The following is a 19,060-nucleotide window of genomic DNA, read 5'->3' as shown; positions in this document are numbered from 1 at the left end:
TATTCTTCAGTGCATTTTTGGCATGCCTTCCTGCATGTTAGTTACTTCACATGTAACCACCATCACTATACACTGGCATCAGTTTCCAAAGATCATGCACTCTTGACTTTTAGATGATATTTTCGAAAGATCAAAAGTTGCTGGAGGGTGCCTGTGTATCCTTTTAGCCTGGTCCAGTGTTCCAGGTGGTGGCCAGATCAGCCAGTTCAGTTCTCTTAAAAAAAAAGCTACAGGGCTCACGTACCTCTAAAAAACACAGTTAATTATCTAATTTGATCTACACTTTGCTTTTATTAGATATATTCCATTTAATTATGACCAAGGCGTGTCATAACAATTGCGATTTGATGCTGTGTCACTTTCTTTCTGTTACTATTCTTTTATTCTAAATGTGGCCCTACTTATTACCATTATCGCGGATTCAGGAACTCTGGAGCAATCTTACGGTCCAGAATATAAAGTAAAAATAAGCAGTTTTTGCAATAATTTTAAAAGAGCCAAACAAACATTACTACTCTATGGTTTCGAGCATTACCAAATTTTGCTTTTTTGATCTTTCTTACAAAAAAAAGTACATACAGTTTTATCAAACGTAGCTTGCTAGATTATACTTGGCATTCTTCCTTTCAAAATTATTCCAAATTCAAACTTGAGAACAACTGACTCAAGTTTCCTTTGGGTACAGCCCTGCAGTGGTTGTTGGGCTAGCAAGTTTCAATTAATTTCTTCCTAAACAATCTATCCCAATTTGTCCTGATACAAATTAAAACCATCTCGACTGTTTCCATCGGCTCTTGTTTTAAATTAAAATTTAAATTTATTTGCCCTTTAACATTCAGTTAAATTCTCCATTGCATGTCTGAAATAGCTACTTGTATCAAGTAAATTCATCAATTCACATTTCAGAACCAATTACTTTCCAGCTTAGAGGATTTAAATATTGCTCCTGTTTCCAGGGTTCCAGTGATTGTAGTCAATTTAGGATTCTCCTGATCTCAAAGATTCTGCCTCTGCAAGACTTCCAAATCCCTTTCTGTTTTATTCAAATCTGTTCAGAAATAAAAAAAACATAGTCCACTGGCTTTGGAAGAAGCTCAGTGGGTTAATAATACCCATAACCACAAATCTCATCACAGCGATGTGTGAGAAGATTTAAAACTGCGAGCAGAAAGAGTTAACACTGCTGGTATCAGAAAAGGCAGAGCCCAATTCTCCAGGCAATGTCAAGTATTCAGTTTAAAAACCTGTCAGAAAATCTCTTAATAATCTCAAACTGGCATTTTAAATTTAGATTGTCTTAAAGACAACGTTTTCTCAGAAGGTATACGGACAAAACATTTCAAATTTGGAGTTCCAATTGAATGCCTTCCAAAAAGGTTTATGTATATTTTGAGAACAAGCTAAACTATTTTTTCACAACATCTTTTCTACAGTAGCTTAAAAAACTTTGAGTTTTTCAGTGAAATAAGATTTGAAAGTCTTTAATCTATGATACTTTCAGACACATCCTATTTTAAAACTAATGTCAGTTGAATGTAAGAGATCGGGTAAAAAATGAGGTCTGCAGATGCTGGAGATCACAGTTGAAAATGTGTTGCTGGTTAAAGCACAGCAGGTTAGGCAGCATCCAAGGAATAGGAAATTCAACGTTTCGGGCATAAGCCCTTCATCAGGAATGAGGAGAGTGTGCCAAGCAGGCTAAGATAAAAGGTAGGGAGGAGGGACTTGGGGGAGGGGCGATGGAGATGTGATAGGTGGAAGGAGGTAACGTGGCTGAAGAGTTTCTGTGCAGAGGAGATGACCTGGGGGGGTGCAGTGAGAGAGAGACTCACTGAAATCCTTGTAGAGGGAGGAAGAGAGCTTCTTCAAGGAAGGCATCCTTGCAAGAGGATTCGCAGTAGGTTAAAATCTTCGGGTAAAAAATGAGGTCTGCAGATGCTGGAGATCGCAGTTGAAAATGTGTTGCTGGTTAAAGCACAGCAGGTTAGGCAGCATCCAAGGAATAGGAAATTCGACGTTTCGGGCATAAGCCCTTCATCAGGAATGCGGAGGGTGTGCCAAGCAGGCTAAGATAAAAGGTAGGGAGGAGGGACTTGGGGGAGGGGCGATGGAGATGTGATAGGTGGAAGGAGGTAACGTGGCTGAAGAGTTTCTGTGCAGAGGAGATGACCTGGGGGGTGCAGTGAGAGAGAGACTCACTGAAATCCTTGTAGAGGGAGGAAGAGAACTTCTTCAAGGAAGGCATCCTTGCAAGAGGATTCGCAGTAGGTTAAAATCTTCGGGTAAAAAATGAGGTCTGCAGATGCTGGAGATCACAGTTGAAAATGTGTTGCTGGTTAAAGCACAGCAGGTTAGGCAGCATCCAAGGAATAGGAAATTCGATTTTTCGAGCATAAAAAGGGCTTATGCCCGAAACGTCGAATTTCCTTTTCCTTGGATGCTGCTTAACCTGCTGTGCTTTAACCAGCAACACATTTTCAACTGAATGTAAGAGATGCTGTCCTTGTAACTGTCATGATAACTCTCAGTGGACGCAATCCAGTTTTTACAGAGGGCTCCTTTAACTTCACTGGGGGAAAGGGACTTGTTGCTCTCTTCCCTAACTATGCCTAAAGGCCCTTTTCCTTTTCCACCCCTTCCAGCTCATGGCTGACATTACACACCGACTCTGTCTCAACAATATTCTCAAGGTCTTGCAAGATAACAGACCCAGTCGCTGTCTGTTCACAGATTTCTGTCAGCCATGTTTTAAATTTTTTTCTGTATCAGAAGAGCAGTCCATTTCACAATCAGATTCAATATCAATATCCAAATTTTCTAGTCGCAATATTGGGCTAACCTGCAGGCTTTTCCTTGTTTTGACTACAGTGCTTTCCTGTTGGGAATCAGTTTTACCTTGAAGTTCTTTTACTGATTATTGCAGCTTTTTAGTTTCTTTATTTTACTGTAAAGCATACAAATGGGCACCTTAGGCTAACTTATTATGGACAATTTTTAATTCAGTTATTCCTTGCATAACTTCTTTTGAAAGTCTATCAAACACTCACTCATAATTGACATCACATATTTCTACTATTTACAGTCCAGCTCCCACTGCCAATGATTCTAACCTTTCCATTAAACTATCTACAAGTCACATTTTTGAATGTGGCAGTGACATAATAACTTCAATTAAAGTTTGCACCTGTGCCATCTTTAGAAGCCTGTTGTGCACCAGAACAAGCACTATCAGTCCAGAGCTGTGTGGGAAATAGAACCCACTCACTTCAATAATTTCAGTCCGAGACAGGATCTGAAGCAACAGTATCATTTATTATACGCTTGCAAGCGTGGTGCCTAAAATAGACACGCAGAGTTTAGCAAGTACATATCTTATATAGGATTCGTTTCTCCTTCCCTCCTCCCACTACTCTAAACCCAGTACCCATTACTATTGTTTATCTCTTGCCTTATCCGGCCTTGTGCATAACAAAGTAGAAGTTTTATTTGGCCATTTCACCACATCCTGCTGTGGTCCATTGTTAGGTATATCCTCCTTCACTACCATCTATTTCCCTTACTTGTAATATTTCCTCCCATTCCTCATCCGTATTGAGCTTTATGACCTTTTAATTGTCTTTTTTTGCAGAAGTGGGAAACAGATGCTTATAACTACTGTTTGTACAGGCATGTCTGGCTTAACTTACACCCTCGCAGCACCTTATCTATTTGTCTGTAACATCTACCATTGTTTGCAGGCACGTTTCATTCTTGTATGCACATTTTAGCTAATGCAAAAACAATTATATATTTCCTCCACATAGTTTTCATTCTTGTTGACTCAGCTCTTGGTTGAAACAATTATATACTGGTGTGAGTTCATTTACCTTGCATAAGTAATTATGGTTTCAGAAGTAACACTATTTTACCTATATCCCACAGCTGTGTTGTGTGACTTCTGATATCTGCCTGAACATGGCAGACAGAGGATGTCAATGTTGCGCTGAAAGCGTACTGAAGGTCCTGCCGGGCAGGGTAATGCAGAGATGGGCCTTCCTTGTCACCCACTCCAACCCCCAAAACAAATAACCCTGCATGCCCTTTACACTGTTGACTCACTCACTTGGAACAACTTAATACCCACACCACCGACAGCTATGCCAGCTCCATTCATTCCCTGTAATACTGCCTTTCTCTCATTCCAGCAGGGAAAAAGAACACTAGAGCAGATGTAGATGGTGGACTACCTGCCATTCACCTCTTCATCCCTTATGTAGAGACTATCCTATTCTGACCACCCTAAGTGGCTGTCTAACCATTTCAAGACCCTGAATTGACGTTGGTGGTTGTCCCGATTTCCTCTTTGACTTGACTAAGGCCTGCTGACAACCAAGATAAGATTCCTTCCTTTGTGTCTGTGCTAAATGACACATCAAAACAGAAATGACATCAGCCTGCTAGCTGTGGCTGAGAGGGCAAAAAGGCAAGGCAACGTAAAACAGATTTTGTAAGCATTCAGGTCTGCTCAGAGCAAGTGAAGAGTCTAGGGATGCAGCCTGGTCTGCTGGGTTGATGCCCCTGAGCATACAGTGTCCTTGCTGCAGTAGGACAATGATGGATGCTGTTGTAGCCCAGAGTACAGCATTGAAATGCAGAAGCATTCTGTAGGTGATTGGAGATGAGCTATGAGGGTTCATAGAGGCTAGCATACATCAGATGTGTGATATTCCAGTCTTCTGCTTGTCTCCCTTGGATTCCAGCATTTGCATTTTTTTTTTGTCTCTAACCAAGCAGACATCAGATGCCAATGTCCATGGATGTGTTGGCTAGTGCCCTGACATGTTGGTACCTCTGTCCAGATTCGAGGTCCATGGTAGCAAGCAGCAAGATGAATTCACCATGTATCACTCTGATTTCATTGAATTTTCTTAATGTGTAGCTTGTTTGACATGTTTGATACAATTGGAAGCCAAATATTATTGAGACAAGTTGTGCTCTGAACAAGACAGTCAACAAACAATAATCTCCCTTAATTGGCAACTTGTTCCAGCCTAGTGTGAATCTCACCACAGCATTTTTGAAAAGCATAAAAGATTTTTGCAAGGTTTGTGAAGGTTTGTAGCTCAGGTTGAGGTTTAGGGTGTAGGTTTGCTCACTGAGCTGTAGGTTGGATATCCAGGCGTGTCATTACCTGGCTAGGTAGCATCATCAGTGGCGACCTCCAAGTGTAGCAAAGCTGTTGTCTCCTGCTTTCTATTTATATCTTTCTCCTGGATGGGGTTCCTGGGGTTTGTGGTGATGTCATTTCCTGTTCATTTTCTGAGGGGTTGATAGATGGCATCTAGATCTACGTGTTTTTTTATGGTGTTGTGGTTGGAGTGCCAGGCTTCTAGGAATTCTCTGGCATGTCTTTGCTTAGCCTGTCCCAGGATAGTTGTGTTGTCCCAGTCGAAATGGTGTTTTTTTTTCATCTGTGTGGAGGGCTATGAAGGAGTGTCTTTTTGTGGCTAGCGGGTGTTCGTGTATCCTGGTGGCTAACTTTCTTCCTGTTTGTCCTACGTAGCGTTTGTGGCAGTCCTTGCATGGAATTTTGGAGATGACGTTGGTTTTGTCCATGGGTTTTACTGGGTCTTTTAAGTTTGTTAGTTTTTGTTTGAGAGTGTAGGTGGGTTTGTGTACTATTAGGATTCCGAGAGGCCTTAGTAGTCTGGCTGTCATTTCTGAAACTTCTTTTTTTTTGCTCAGTGAGCAAACCTACACCCTAAGCATAAAAGATGGTGTGAGATTGTCCCATTTCATCATAAGTCTTGCCATAGACCACATTGCTCAGATCCCTATAAGTTTCACCTAGGAAAAATGAACAGGACAGCTTTGTAATCTAAGGTTAATACTGTCATAATGCACACTTCATTTGAGTTGCTTGATTAGCTGCAGTATTGCTATTTATTTGAGACTCACAGGTTTCTATTCTTCAGCAACAGTCATTTTCAAGAATCAGCTTGCAGTTAAACTAAGAAATCTCACCAAGCATGCAATATAAACAATACAAATTAAATTTATAAATTGTTTTAATAAAGTTAAAGCATAAACTGAATTGGATCTAAATAAAAAGAGCCATTCACTCTCTATCTTCTTATAATGTAGCAGAGACAAATCAACATATGATTATATTTCTGGTTAAAGTTTGCCTTTCATGTGGACTGAGCTGAACACACTGATTTCTATTACATTAATTATGCATTGTTATCAAGAAAATATGTTTGGCTAACCTTGATGTGTTCAGGGAGGAACCAAACCATGTTTCTGTCACAAATAATACCTACAATCATTGAAATGTTCAGTGCATTTCTTCATAATCTATAATCATTCTACCTGAACTGAACAGAGTGCTACTTAGCACAATTGCTATTTCATTTATCCTGCAAACTTTTAAACATTTCTCTTACAGGCTAAAAATATTTTTCTTCCAGCTCCACAAAACTGAGTTCAAACAGAATAATAAAACAAAATGGAGGAAAATTGTTGTGAGTGGCCCTTATAAAACATATATTATAGAGGCAGTAAGCGTAAGTCATACAATGTAAATGGAGCCCAAATACGTGTCTTCCCAGCAAGTGCATAAAAATTCTTCCCAACTAACCAAAAAATGTTGGATAATATTCTAGTCTCCTGAAGAAAATCTAACGTATTATCCTTTCATTCAAAAATACATCCATTGATTTTCTAATATATATATATATTCAAAAGTTAGGAGTGCATCTCTAAAATTTCTATTTTTGGAGCAGCAGAACAATTTAAAAGGTGGATCATCATGACAATCTAATTGACTATAAGAGAAATAAATGCAAAGAAACAGCTAAATACACTAAGAGGACTGCAGCCAAACAAGAAACGAAACACCTCACATCAAAGGAAGATGTTTTAGAAAGGGTGAATAAAAACCTGGTCAAGGAAACTCTTTAAAAAAGAAAAGATGGGTGGAAAGGCAGAGGGAGGATTTGGGTTTGGCATTTAAAGGTACAGCCTCTGATAGGCGAGTGAAGTATAGTAAGAATGTCAAAGGGCAGACTTGGACGATCAGAGAGCTCAGGAGGGATTGTAGAACTAGAGGAGGATTACCAATCCACAGGTGAGGTCACAAAGAAATTTCAACATGAGGCCATGACAGGATTTAAACATTAAAGTGGAGGAAATAAAATGAACTTTGAACTTCTGAAGCTAAGCAGTTACATCCTTCAGCCTCGTACAAAATGTTTGGCACGAACTGGAGAAATGTTATGGTGGGTATTAGTAGTCAGAGGTTCTCAGATTGGGCAAATTTGTATCCAGCACAATAGTTGGAAATGTAAAGTCGGCTTTCAAACATTTAAGGAGTCACGAAAATCGCGAAGGAGTTACTGATACAAAAACAATAAATGTAGCTATCTGTCAATAATTCTACAAAAGGAAACCAAAGATACTTCTCAAAAAATGACAGTTTTCCTTTTCCCTTTCTGTTCCCCTCCCCCACCGTGCACTTCAGAGACTTATGAGCAAATAGTTGACTTCCTCCTGCTACCACCTGTTCCCTGCTGTTATATTGCTGCTAATAATTCACTAAGCTCCTTAAGTCTAGAATGTACTTTTCTCCTCTTACCAACATGACCTTATATCTTGTTTATTTTTCAGAGATTGAGTTAAATTTCCATAAACCTTTTTAGGGCCACTTGCATGTTCTTCAATCTTTCCGTGCTGTATGTATCAATAATCATTTTCTTCCAAATGTTGATCAGTTTTAAAGTTAATTGCACGTAGGTATTTTAAAACATACTAAAGCATGAACGAAATATACAAAAGGTCAGTCTTCTAGAGGATTGAGATGTTGGTTTGAAAATCCATTGGAAAAGTAAACAGCCAAAAAGAATTAATGAAGTTGTCAATAAACAAAACAAAATCTTGATTTTTAGGTCTTTTAAAGGTTAAGGAGTGTAAGGGGATGGGAGGTTGGAAGAGATATTAGGGTAAAAAAAGCAAGTGAGGTAAATGCACCCTACGCACCTAAAATGTAAGAGTGAAAGAGAAAAACTCAAGACAAAATAATACGGAGAAAGGTGAATTGAATCAAACCCTGCCTTAGGTGGACAATTAGAGTCATAGAGATCTACAGCTGACTGGTCTCATTTGCCAGCATTCAGCCCATATCCCTCTAAACCCTTCCTATTCATATGGGCAAAAATGAGGACAGCAGATGCTGGAAACCAGTGTAGAGATCAGAGTGGTGCTGGAAAAGCACAGCAGTTCAGGCAGCATCCAAGGGGCAGGAAAATCGACGTTTTGGGCAAAAGCCCTTCATCTGGAACGAAGGGCTTTTGCCCAAAATGTCGATTTTCCTGCTGCTGAGATGCTGCCTGACCTGCTGTGCTTTTCCAGCACCACTTTGATCTCTACCTCGCTTCCTATTCATATACCCATCCAGGTATCCCTTTAAATGTTATTATTGTACCATCCTCCACCATCTCCTCTGGTAGCTCATTCCAGACACACGCCACGCTCTGCATGAAAAAAAAGTTGCCCCTTTGGTCCCTTTTTGATGATTTGAAGATGAATTCTTAATTTAAGAGGTTACATACTGCCTTTCAATGGTTTAAGGATTATTCATTGATTTTTCATGATATGTTTAATATCTTATACATTATATTTTGAACATTAAATGGAAAATAGTTTTCCATTAACTTTATTCAGCAACATATCACTAACATTTATTTAGTTTTCAAGGCAAAACTTTGAAAGAGGATTTCAGTGTTTGCATGAGAAATCTGGGTCAGCCTCATTCCAAGCCCTTCCAATGTTAAGACCCTGCCATTTCTGAGACCTATTAGCCTTGATAATCTCAAATTCTGCTGCCAGCAATCAAGTCTACCTTAATTACATGTAGACTGCCAAATCAGTACAACCTCCAACATGAATCATGTCAATATAAGAAGAAATCCTCAACGGTACCTACCACGGCGTTCTTGATGGAAGCAGAGTTATCCGTTCAATCTGGTCCACTTGTAACTTTAAACCCACAAAGATGTGCTTGACTTTTAACTCCTCTCTGAAATGTCCTAGAGAACCAAACAGTTCAGGGCAATGAGGGAAGGGCAGCAAAGGCTGGTCTTACCAGTGGCACCCACATCCCACACGGGCATTTACCGGGCAGTTGCTGGCATCTTCTCCAATCTTCCATCTTGGACAGCATTCCCCAACACCTCACAGCACTCTTTGATCACAAAGGTTGGCATCAGCAAAATACCAGCCACTCCTCATCATTGTCGCTCACCTTGGGCTCACTGATGACTCACTATTTCAATACGTTGGTGCTCACTGACACCTTACGCTGTAATGCTTTTGCCAGGTCACACTGGGTGCTGGATAGAAACCTATCTCCTACATCTGAGCAGGATAAATCTCAAAGCTTTTAGCTTGTTTTCTTAGTATCATTCACTTTGCAACTACACAGCAGCTTTGTCTTGTCTTTTTATTTAGATTAGATTACCTACAGTGTGGAAACAGGCCCTTCGGCACAACAAGTCCACACTGACCCTCCGAAGAGCAACCCACCCAGACCCATTCCTCTACCCCTAATGCTACAGGCAATTTAGCACGGCCAATTCACCTAACTTGCACATCTTTGGACTATGGGAGGAAACCAGGGCACCCAGAGGAAACCCACCCAGACACTGGGAGAGTGTGCAAACTTCACACGGACAGTTGCCCAAGGTGGGAATTGAACCTGGGTCACTGGCACTGTGAGGCAGCAGTGCCACCTGCATGGGCGGCATTACCTAATTCAGAATTTACAGGCTCATGGTAGTTGTGATGTCACCTACCCTTTAAGCATAGACAGAAAGCCAGGCAGCCTGTCATGTTTGCCAGCACCGATCATCAAGGTGGCGGACATCTTGCTGTACAACATTGTGATGCATCTATGTTCCACCTATACCTTGTGCTAGCAGCTTGCACAGTCGGCACAGCATGTGTTTCCAGCTACATCCGAAAGTCTCAGGTGAATAATTCCCTCAAGTCAAAGGGAACTATAGTCAGTCAGGGGGATGCTGTTACTGTCAGACCATAGCATCACTCGTTGTGATCAGGATCTGAGAATCCGTGTCCTTATAGTAGATGGATTAGGCCATGATCAGGCTTTCAGGTCAAGTTCAAATAGGGATTACCTATAAGACAGTATGGGAGTTGCACACATATCAGTCAGGAGTCTGGTCTGTCCTCAGTCAGTGCTGTCCTTCTAAGGTGTAAGCAAAAGACAATTCTGCGCGTTTTGGCACTAAATGACATGATGGTCTTATGAGATAATGCTGTATGAGGGAAGCAGAGAAAGTCACATGTGAGTATTAGAACCAGCATGTTGGAATGCAAAGGGACAATCACTGTAAAGAAGTGAATGAATCTTTACATAAGGATGGCCACTGATATATATCATAAGGCACTGGCTACTTCAAAGACACAGGTTCAATGATGGACATCACATTTCTGGCTTTAATGGGTGACAATACGTTGTGATGTTGGACATTGCTCTGCAGTAGCTCTGAGATTCAATGGGTAATCTGGAAATTAATTGTAAATAGAAGAGTTGGGTGAGAAGGTGAGGGGTTCAAACTTGATGCAATTGACAGGGACTGCAATGCAGATGACAGCATGAACGTTGAAGGTGGGAGAGGGACCAGGTAGACCAACAAATGAAACCTGCAATTAATCCTCATGAAAGCCTTCATAATCATCCAATTCTTAATTGTGCAATAATGGCTGCGAGCACATTGAGAGTGGGTTTGTCTGAAGGAGTGAGCTCCGCTCATGTGAAATGTGGAACATTGCATGGCTCAGGCATTCTTAGATTCAAGATTAAAAACATCTGCAATCACAGAAGTCTGCATATCTCATGCATTGACCAACCATGTAGATTATAATTCTTTATAATCTGCTACTTTATTTGCATAGCATGCTACATACATCTGAATAAGGTCTAAAAGATCAGTGGTCCACATAGAAGCATCCTATAGCCCTCCTTGTCAATGGCCTTCAATCCTATCTCATCAAGGCTATGATAAAGTCTTACTTGTGTCTGTTGTGACCACCAGGGTCTGACCAGTCACATTATTAAGTAGCTCTTTTGTTTGTAATATTGCTTACATCAGGTCACTGGAACCATGATCAGTGGATCCAGCATCAGAAAGTGTGATTATTGCTGTGGCAAATGCTTGACTACAAACAATTATGTTGACAAATCCCAGGACAACAACCACCAACAACTATCAAACAGCCTCCATGTGAAGTCGTTGCAGAAGGTCCCCTCAGGATGCGGAGTTTCTAGAAGACAAGAGTTTACAGACCAAGCTGCTATTTCTTCCAGGTAATTGAGGATCAGTATCACTTCTGAATGAGGATGTCTTGTGACACTAAAATCCCAAAACAAAACCGGGTTTGTGACGTGAAGGGGTGGGTTGCAATCCTATCTCAGTGACTGTCAAGGTGACTGTAGCAGCACTTTGCTTTTGTGCATTTGGGTGCTTCCAAGATCCAGCTGGGGATCTGTGTGGGATAATACAAGCCTCAGCACGCAAATGTATAAATGTTCTTGCTGATGCAATTTGTACCAGATTACACACTTCATCTCACTTCCCTGTGATGTAATCTGAGCTACAGCTCAGGCTGTCGGTTTTGTCAACAGAGCTGGCTTCCCCCAGATTGCATTGAGAATGCCATGTCATAATGCCCATGAATTCATTAACAATAAGGGTACCCCTCAATGTGCAAGTTATATGTGAACATTGGTACCACTTCCTATAGGTCTACACCAGGTGGCTTGGAAATTGCCAATGTGCCTACATCCTTGAGAACTCTCAGGTCCCTGCTTCATTCCAATAGTCAGATGCCAATTAGAGTGGGAGACAGGGGTGTCCCAATATAGCCATGGCTGTTAAACTCCATTTTACAACCCCCCCAACTAAGGCTGAGCGTAGATATAAAGCAGATCTTTCATTGACCAGGGCCAATGTGAAGTAGATGATAGACCTCCTGAAGATAGGTTTCTAATGCTTAGATCAATTTGGGACTGAGAGGCAGGTGGACCTTGCAACACAGTCTAGACAGATCCGAGCATGTCCTGTGGAGCAGGCAAGCAGGCTATGTGATGGATGATTAAGAGAAAGGAGAATGGCAACATTCTTCTGAAGAGGAGAGTGAGGATTTTGAGTGGGAAGAATATTACTTTCACCGTGAATGACTGGTGCAGTATTAGATATAATAAACCAGGACGGATTTAATTGGCATCCGATCCCTAATAGAACCAAGTTGAATGAAAATATCATTCAATGGCTGTACATTTTCTATTACTACAATGTAAGCAGACCATGTTTCATCCCAAAGCAAATGTAGCTTCTTTGTAATTTATTCGCATTTCCTGTTGTTTAATAAAGCTTCATGCAAACAACTGCTGAAGGCTTCACAACATCTGACATTTCAATGTTCAAGAATGACTAAGTGTTATATCAAAATGGATATCAGGGACAGCTTACCACTTCTTTAGACAAGGTTATAATGTCAGATGGCCCTATGGAAGGTTGCTTTTATATCTTCATTCTTGTAGCTGCACCTGAACTTGACTGCCAATCAGAGCAGTGATGATTTAAATTGCTACTACATTTACAAATGTGATATCTCACATACAATAAAGTATTATCCGTGCTCTATGTGCCCTTAGACATTTGTATTTTTCCTTTCTCTGCCCTTATGCCTGGGTCCAGTCCCAGGATCTGCAGCTGGGCTGAAAGGTATCTCTTCTATTGTGGAGCCTGTTGGCGTTGAAGGTTTGAGCAGACACCTCTGGGCTGTTTGTAACTAGAAGGCCCAAACATATTTAGAGATCCCTGCCCAAATGCAGATTTACCCTTTCAGCTGCAACTTCAATAGGGCCTTAAATCTGAACCCTCAGTTTCCTGACCCACAGGCCACAATCAGTGAAGGTAGGGGACAATATTTCATCCTCACAAATACTCAACACTGGAGCCCCCAGGGGTGCATACTCAACCCCCTAATGTACTCACTGTATAGCCATGACTGCATCACCAAATACCAAACTAATACCATTTACAAGTTTGCTGATGAAAGCACCATTGTTGATCAAATCTCAGATGGCGACAAAAAAGATTACAGATGGGAGGTGGAAGACCTGGAAAAATGATGCATTGAGAACAACCTAGCTCTCAATGGCCAGCAAAACCAAGGAACTCATTATTGACTTTCAGTGGGATGTTACTCATGCCCCCCTTACGCATTAACAGCACAGAGATGGAACGAGTGAAGAGTGTCAAGCTCACCCACAATAAGCTTTCTTGGACTGTTCATGTCGATGTACTGGTTACAAAGGCCCAAAAATGTCTCTTCTTCCTCAAGCAGATGAGGAAATTTGGCATGATGGCAAATACCGTTGGCAACTTTTATAGGTGCGCCATCGAGAGCATTCTGTCTGGATGTATCACTACCTGCTATGGCAACTGTACCATTCAAGATCAGAGACGGTTACAGATAGTGGTGAGCTCAGCCCGGACAATCACAAAGGCCAACCTCCCATCTATAGAATCCATCTACCAGGCTCGCTGTCAAGGAAAGGCCACCAGCATTCTCAAAGATCCATCCCACCTTGGCAATGTTTTTCTACAACCTCTACCATCAGGGAGAAGGTACAGAAGCCTGAATACGTGCACTGTTGGATTCGTAACAGTTTCTACCCTATTGTTGTTAGAGTACTGAATGGACTCACAAACTCGTAACATTTGCCTGCAACTGTGTTTTTGTTTTTGCCGCTGTTTACCTATTACTTACTATCTATGCTACTTAACTATGTGATCTGCCTGTATTGTTTGCAAGACAAAGTTTTTCACTGTGCCTCGGTGCATTTGACAATTAATTCAATTCAATTCAATCAATGACAGGATTGAAGTCAGGAGGCCAGGAACCTCTGGATTGGGGGCGTCCTGTATGTGGTTCCTCCTCTGTGCAGATGCCTGTCTTCTGGAGAAGAGGAGGAGCCTGGAATGAGATGAAGATGCCTCTTCCCCCATCACCTTGCCATTGGTGTTGACCTGTCTGTGAAGACAGCCAGACACATGCATTCAGGAGTTAGTACACGACTGGCAACATTGTTGAACTCCTACAACCTTTGATCCAACTTACAGAGTAACTTGTCTGTTGCTCCTTTATCTGTTATTGTACTTTCATGAAGTTGTTAATGACTGACACCATGGGGTTATTTTCTGCTTGGAGCTGAGGAGGTGTCCATCTCTTGATTGTCAGGACATGGATGTTTCAACATTTCCACTTGAATAATCTCCATCCTCTCCCATGGATTCAAGAATCCTCTCCTCATCAGGAGTGAAGAGAGACTAATGTCAGGAAGACCACCCTTGTTCTCTGGATCTTAAAGTGGGCTGCTTTCAACTAGAATGAGACAAGGGGAGGAATGAAGTGAAATGAAAGAAGCAGGTGTTATGAAGGAGTAGGTGTGTACTGTACCTTTAAGAGAGAGAAGAAGATGGCAAAGACTGACTAAAAGCACAGAGTATGCTGAACAATTTAAAAATGTAACATTTGATTGAAACAAATAGCTGGAGTTGCATTGCCATGGAACAAATACAAGATCAAATTCGACCAATCAATTTAAATTATACCCCAGATAGCAAATTCCAATCAAGTTTAATTTTACTGTTTGGGATGACATCAAACCAATGAAATGATCTGATGTTTTCGGGTATAAAATTGGACATTTTAAAGAGCACCAACATTACAGACTGCTAGCTGAATAGCTCTCTGAAAAGTACCTGTCCATAAGAAAAGTTGTGCAGCGGAAGACTGAAGAAAAGATGATCCAGGGAAATACAGAGGAGAATCTACAAAGTTGGCTGGTTTTGAAATGTGATTTTTTTTAATATATCTTACTTGGTCTTTTTTTTAAATTGAACTAGTACTTTAGAATGGGAGGTAAAAGATAGGGTTTAAGAGAAAGGAGTTATAAGTCATGGTTTTAAAGTTTGCATTTGGACTTTAAGAATAAAATGGTTAAATTTTTTACTTTAAATCGTCAAATCTGAGTTAGTTCTCTGTCTCTCAAAATTGAACTGCACGAAGTGAGCTTCTCTGTGTGTTGGGTTTAAATTAGCAGGGGGGTTTACCCCATGTCCTAACAGTTTGGGGACTCATTGTTGGGATTTGAACAGTCTGGGGCTCTCGTCTGTGATCTGAACAGGTTCAGACAGATCCAGTCTGAGATTTGGGCAGATTTTAATAGATTTGGAGTACGAAAAACGCCAAGTAGATTTAAACACTTGTCAGTTAATGTCCTAAATTTTAAATTAAAACATAGGTGTGACGATTTGTTTAATTTAGGTAATTTGTGATTGGTTAAATTAAAGTGAGAAAAATGGTTCTTAAAATTGCTAAAGAGGTTCTGGGATTTGAAGATGATTCCCAAATTTGCCAAGGAAGTTTAGAAAGAAAAGACCATACTCTTAGAATTAGCAATTAGGTTAGAATTGGGTTTAACCATGGACAAATGCAAAACTGAAATTGTAACGGAATTACTCAAACACTTAGGTGTGTCTGAGAAACAGACAAGTGCAGTAGAGTTAGAAAACTTAAATTACAATTGAGGAAAATGATGTTTAAATGATAAACAAAGAAGAGAGAAAGAGAGAGAGAAGGTTAGCTGATCAAAAAGAGAGAGAAGAAAGGGAGAGAGGAGAGAAAGTAGAAAGAAAGAAAGAGAGAGAGAAGGTTCTTAGTTGAGCAAAAAAAAAATTTAAACTTGAAGTTGCGACTTAGTCAGTAAAGTCAAGTTAGCAGGATTGAGATTAAGAGAAGGTAGCGATATATAACACAACTCTGCCAAATTTTGATGAGAAAGATGTTGATGCCTTCTTTCTTTCATTTGAAAAATTGGCTACGCAGATGGAGTGGTCCAAGGATTTATGGATAATACTAGTTCAGACTAAACAGGTAGACAGAGCTAGTGAGGTTGAAGATTTGCCGCACTGTCAGATGAGGGGTCAAGAGATTATGAAGAGATCTAACAGGCTAATTTAGGTACTTGTGAATTGGTACCAGGAGCATATAGACAGCGATGCAGAAACCAAAAGAAGGAACCGAGTCAGACTTATGTTGAGTTCAAAAAAATTAAACATACTTATTTTGATAAGAATATAAAAATAGATAAGACCTGTGATGCTCTAAAAGAGGAATTCAAAAACTCACTTCCAGAGATGGTAAGAATTCACATAGATGAACAGAAAGTTTAAGAAGTGAAAGGGGAGCAGAATTAACGGATGAATACATGTCGGTGCATAACAGAAGCTTTCAGCCAGAATTTTATCCTATGAGGGATAGAAATTGGGAGAAAGGAACATTCTACACTACGAAATAGTGTAAAGAACACTGGTAAGTGTGTCTACCACAGATTAAAAAAGAAACCCAAGAGGGTGGAAAGAAGGTGAAAGGCCTCAGGTGTTTCCAGTGCGGTAAAGTGGGACAGGTAAAGTCACAGTGCAGGTCATTAAAGAAAGGCCCTGTGGGAAAAGAAGCTAAGCCAATGCATTAGTGAAGGTAGCAAAGGAAACCCCAGGAAGAGCCGAGGAACCGCAGGATAGTGCACAGCCTAGGCAAGGAGTTAGTACCTGATCTCTATAAAGAATTCACTTCTGTGGGTTTCAGGAAGAACAAGAAGTTATACTTTTGAGAGATACAAGGTCTAACCAGTCTCTAATGGTAAGAGATGAGCGAATGTGCACTCTTTCTGATCTGTTTCCCAAGAGTGTGATAGATGGACAGAAATTTAGCATTCCCCTGTGTAAGATCAGGTTGGTGTTCCAACTCAAGACTGGGAAGTAACACTGGGAGTGATTGACAGATTGTCAGTTCCAGTAATCCTGTTTGTTCTTGGAAATGATTTAGCAGGATCCAAGGTGGGAGTGACTCCTCTTGTTGTGGAGAAGCCCGAGGAAGATCAAGAAGCTGAGGAGTTAGAAGAAAATTATCCTGGTATTTTCCCAGAATGTGTAATAACAAGATCTCATTATCATAAGTCACAGCACAAAGCAAAAACTAAAGAGAAAAATGAAGGAATTGAGGTTCAGTTAGCAAATACCCTGTTTAACATAATGGTGCAGGAAAAACCTGAACAGGTAGAGGGTCAGACAGAAGTGTTTACTTCTGAATGGCTAAGAGACTTACAACAGCAAGACAAGAAGATAAAAGATATATATGCAGATGTGTACTCTGAAAAGGAGGCAGAGAATATTCTGGAAGGTTATTATCTGAAAGATAGAATCCTAAGACAGAAATGGAGACCATGGCAGATTACTGTAGAGGAATTAGTAGCTTTCTTCACGCGGTATGGGCTACCCAGAGAGATTCAGTCAGACCAAGGGTCTAATTTTACTGCTAGGCTGTTTAAGGAAGTCACCTTAGGTATACAGCACTTTAAATCCAGTGCGTATCATCCTGAATCCCAGGGAGTATTAGAAAGGTGGTATCAGACCTTAAAAAACACATTGAGAGCATACTGTCAGGATTACTTGAATGATTGGGTTATAGGTATCCCATTCATATTGTTTGCCATTAGAGATGCCCTAGATGAATCTACTCAGTTCACTCCCTTCGAGTTAATATTCGGGCATGAAGTGAGCTGCCCTTTGGTCCTGTCAATTTCACTTTAATTAAATTCAAAGTCAGAGATCTCACACTTAGATTATGTATTGGAGGAGAGGGAGAGATTAAATCAGTGAGTTAGCTAAACAGCAGAGGGCACAACATAGAATGAAGCAGGTGGCAGATAGAAACTCTGAGACTTGGATGTTTTCCCGAGGAGATGATGTGTTAGTACTGTCACCAGTGATAGGAGATCCCTTCAAAGCCAGGTTTAGTGGTCCCTATCAAATTGAGAAAAAATTGAGTCAAGTGAACTATTTAGTAAGGATGGCAGATAAAAGAAAACCTGTATTGGGTATGCCACGTGAATATGTTGAAAGCAAAATATAGAGAGAAAGGACTTGAGAAACAGGTGTTAGTTACTGCCCAGCAAAGTGAGGAATCGAATCCAGATGAGGTGGATTTTGATGTGCCTCAAAATATATTAAATGAAGAAGTCCTTGAGGAGTGGGATCAAGGAACACAGTTGAACAATTGTGGGAATCAGATGGGGAGGACTAACACTATTTACATGAGGGAGATGTAGGGAATACTGTTCTGATAAAACAACACCCCTATTGGCTTAATCCTTTCAAAGTCAGACAGGTCCAGAGGAGATGGAGGCTGTGCTCAATGAGGAGATCATTGAACAGAGCCAGAGCAGGTGGAGTTCGCCAATCGTCTTAGTTCCCAGACCAGATGGGACTCAACGATTTTGAGTGGATTATCGGAAGGTCAATGCCGTTGGACTCCTATCCAATACTGAGATTGGAGGACTGTATCAAGAAAGTTGGAACAAACCAGTTACTTCACCAAGTTGGACTTACTGTGGTTACTGGCAGTACCTTTATCAGAGATGGTGAAATAAATTTCTGCGTTTGTAACCCCAATGGTCTATATCCATTTACAGTGATGCCTTTTGGAATGAAGAAAACACCCACCACATTCCAAAGATGCATGAACAGAGTTGTGGCTGGGTTAACATGCTGTGCTGTCTTTTTGCCTGATGTAATGATCCTTAGTAAGTCCTGGAAAGATCACATGGTACAGTTGGCAGAGCTCTTTCTCTGACTAAGAGAAGCAAAACTGGTTATAAACTTAAATAAAACTGAATTTGTGAGAGCAGAGGTGATGTTCTTGGTCCATAACATCGGTCATGAAAAGGGAACACAAAGATGAGGGCCATCTTTCTTGGGACTAAGTGGATTCTATCAGAAGTTTGTTCCAAACTTCAGCAGTGTAGGGGCACCGTTAACCTACGATGGCAATATTAATCACCGCACCAGTTTTAGTTACACCAAACATTTCGAAACCCTTCAAAGTTGCCATTGATGCTAGTGATATTGAAGTTGGAGCTGTACTGTGCAGG

Source organism: Hemiscyllium ocellatum, chromosome 3, assembly GCF_020745735.1.
Source record: "Hemiscyllium ocellatum isolate sHemOce1 chromosome 3, sHemOce1.pat.X.cur, whole genome shotgun sequence".
Lineage (NCBI taxonomy): Eukaryota > Metazoa > Chordata > Chondrichthyes > Orectolobiformes > Hemiscylliidae > Hemiscyllium > Hemiscyllium ocellatum.
This window is presented reverse-complemented; position numbering follows the sequence as displayed.